This window comes from Apis dorsata, unplaced genomic scaffold, assembly GCF_000469605.1.
Source record: "Apis dorsata unplaced genomic scaffold, Apis dorsata 1.3 scaffold_256, whole genome shotgun sequence".
Classification (NCBI taxonomy): Eukaryota; Metazoa; Arthropoda; class Insecta; order Hymenoptera; family Apidae; genus Apis; species Apis dorsata.
The window spans coordinates 802925-806905 of NW_006263534.1; positions in this window are offsets into that span (position 1 = coordinate 802925).

A 3981-nucleotide genomic window follows, 5' to 3' on the forward strand; every position below is an offset into this window, starting at 1 on the left:
GCCACTTTAGCGGCTCTCTTCGCCGCTATCTGCGTTCACGGTTGAACGGCCCGATATAACGTATAATTATTCGAGCAAAATGCCAATTGGTTAACCGTCCATCCGATATATCCACTCGCCGATGGAAAAGTCTAGTGACCACCACGATTTTTCTTTTCGTTGTTGTTTGGGCGTCGCAATGTGTTCACTCGCGTTAAATGTCTCGATAGCTATTATATCTTAAGTTGTTTAATTATTTAAATATTTTTTTAAATTTTTGAAGAAAATATTTCGTTTCGAGAGGCAAAATGTTAAAGTTTAAAGTCACTTTTGCGATAGAAAAGGAAATTACATGGAACGAGGAGGAATTAATAATTTCGTAATCGATTAAAATTTTTAGCCTTTAATTATGATCTTTAAAACTCTTTTTTACAGAGTAATGCAGTTATTCCATAGACTTTTTAAATTCTTGACAAATGTTAAATTCCAAAAATGTGAATCAAGGTATTCCGCGCATTCCACGTAGACAAGAATAATTGAACCGTGGACAATCGTAACATAAGTAAGAATCGCACGATAAACACCGCTTTTAATTACCACGATTCAGTTTAATTGCGTAACGATGAATGAAACCCGCCTCCTCGAAGAATAATACTCGTCAAAGGTCTGACAAACGTGAAACAACGTTCGTGCAGACCTATCTTTTCGTTCAAGCGATTCTGATCTCTGAGTCGCGTGGAAAATATCGCTTCCCTCGATCCAACGAGATCGTGCAATTAAGAAAAGAAGAAGAAGAAGAAGAAGAAGAAGAAGAAGAAGAAGAAGAAGAAGAAGAAAAAAAAATATATATATATATATTCGAACGTATTCCCGCTAAAACTTTTACTCGCGAGTGAATCATTCGGTTGCAGCGTGTATGCAATAAAACTGGGACGCGGTCGTGGCAATAATGGTGGTGTTTGGTGCGCCTCTCCTTCTCTCCTTCTCTCCTCTGCGCCGATTCGAGAGGGTTTGGGTAACGTCTTTGCCCATCCCTGGTTTCCAATCTTTTACGTAATAACACCGAGCACCGTTAATTAAAGCTCTCTGGAACGACGTGGAAGGAACGATCTTTGGTGGAAAGTTTCCGGTATCTGATTATCTCGTGGACGACAGCCAATTACGGTCGCTTCCCTTCTCTCTTTTCACCAAGCAAAATTCTCGAAGCAAAAATCGCAACGTTTACGCAATATACAAGACGAGTGATATCAACCAACCGTCGAAACATCATCGCAGGACAGACACTCTGTTTGACTCGTTTGACTCTGTTGCCCAAGAATCGTCAAAATACACCAATTACGTATCACGTTTCCTCTTCGTTCGTTGAGTTGAAAGAAGATGTACAAGTCGGTGATTGGATTCACACGGGGATGCGAGGTAGAGATAAAACCGTCGTTATCTGATGCTACTCTGTTGCAAAGTACGGTAATATAAATCTTATTGAATTCGTTTCGAGAGAGTCGCGCTATCGAGGCAAGATTCTCCAAGATTGTTGTATCTGAACCCTGAGACGGGCCTGGGACGAGGAAGAGGCCCCGGTAGCGAGGCGTTCTTCTTCGGTGAACGGAAGTGAGGCTACCATTTGCTATTCAACCGCTTTCAATTGGCTATAATTCATCCTGTTAATCGCGTCAGATATCCGCTGTGATCCTTTTCCCTTTCGATACGAGTCGATGACGTTGGAAGAAACGGTCGAACGAGTCTCGAGAAAATATCCATCGGCCTCGAAAAAAAAACCTCTATTTCTAAATTGAAACTTTTATATTATCAAATTCGTTTCTTTGTGCTCGTTTCTTTTTCTTCTTTCTTTTTTTCTTTTTTAGATCTCTTATCAACGATAAGACGTTTTATCGACAATTTTATTATCATCAAATTGTACTTGAACAAACAACTTCTCTTACACCGAAACAAATTTCGAAGCGGAATATTTGAAAAAAAAAAGAGAATTATCGATTTTTCATCGAAACCATTATCGCTGCTACGAGCTTCCCCTGCGGCCACTTTTTCCAAGAAGCTGTATCTCTCCAAGAAGGACAAGATTCCGAGAGAGGCCATCATCCACGTAGACAAAGCTCGATCCCCGTCGCGACGTCGCGGAGTGTGTTGCACTCTCGGTCGCGAGCGGGGCGTGTGTGCGTGTGCACGTTCGGAGGTTTCGCCCCTCTCTTTCTCTCGATCCGCGTGCTCTCCTCGATCCTCGTCTGGTACCGCGCTCACGGTGAAAGTGAGCGCATTCCATGGCCACCGCGACCACGCCCGACCAACACACTCTCGGCCTGGATCCGCTCCTCGGTTCCCTCCGAGATCACGGCGAGAACGTGGCCGAGCGGTGCCGATCCGCGGGAGAGTGTTGTGCTCGTCGTCGTGGCGGGCGATCGTCGCTAGGAAATTCTCCTCTCCAAAGCCACGCTCGCCTCGCTCCATCGGGGTCCAGGACGGGTTTCCTATTTGCGCCAAGACCACCTAGGCGGTGTACGCGTTTAGGACCCTTCATCCAGTTCACCGTTCCGATATATATATATATATANCAGTTGCGTGGAGATTTGCTCACCAGAGAGAAGGTTTGTTAAACTCGAGCGATTGCTTCAAAATTGGTAGATGGTTTATTTTGCATTGGAATTCGGTTAATCGAGATCGGATGATTTCACAAATATATATATATTAGGATAGGGAATGATAAATTGTGTGACGGGTATAGATATCGTCGTCCATCGTCGCGCATCTTTGTCTCCTGTTCCTCTTCCATTTCCATCGGATCAGAGGCGGCCGGTCTTGTAGCCGTGTCGTTTTCGTGTCATTCGATACCACGTCGCCATATTTCTTCTCTCGATGTTCCACGAGTATTGAGAGATTAAACGGGCATCGATACGGGACGGTGTATTTATATGTATCGGTGGGACGCATTGCGGAAACGTTGCGGAATTTTTCAGGGAACGTATCCGCAGCGATATATCGCATCGTGGGTCGATATCCTCGCCTCTCGCGTCCGAGTTTCTCCTCGCGGATCCTTTTTAATCTGCTTCGCTTATCGCGCGTTTTTCTGGCCGAGCGAAGCTCGTATTAGTAGAAAGTGGTCGGATCGTCTATAGGCCGTCTCGCAATTCCGCCACGCAGGAAGTGAAATATGAACGTTCGAGCACGGACCGGCCTCTCCTCCGTGCATCTTGAAGTTTCACGTTGAAAGCTTTCGAAAATCCAGAATAGAGAATTGGATTCTACGATACGAGACTTTCAGAGACTTTTTTTTAAGTTTTGTCAGTTTCACTCGGGATCTCTCGCAGAATTGTAATAATATTATCGTATAGATAGTTGTGGTACTCTCTTTTTTTTCGAAGCAGAGAGGTTGAAGCGCAAAAAAGGTTTTTATTACGTGATTATTCTTTTTATTATCTTTTTGTGGAAAGATTCATCGGATTCGTTCAATTTATTATTATGCAAGAATATAAGTCGGTATAAGTCGTTTCAATTTTTTTTGTTATCGTCCATATTGACGATAGGACTTACGTTTCCTTGACTCGTCATCGTATAAATCAAACGATGCGATAATTAATAACTAAATTAAACTAATAAGATTTATATTGCTTTTGCAATTGCATTGGAGCAAATGATATTTCAGATATCTTTTAATTACAACATATATCACTTATAAATTGAACATTATCATTAATCTCGAAGACGATAACTATAATTATCCAAACCTCTAACGCCATCCAACTAAATTGAACCAATGAAATATATTTATCCTCCGCTGTATCGAAACAGGTGATACTTTAAATATCTTTTATTTACCGCATCTATCACTTATTAGAGCACATATCGTGCATTAACCTCGAAGACGATAACTGTAATTAACCGAACCCTTACCAAGATCGCATCCATCGTCGCTTTCTGCTCGAGATTCCCAATTTTTCTTTTCTTTTCTTTTTCCTTCTTCTTCTCTCTCTCTCTCTCTCTCTCTCTCTC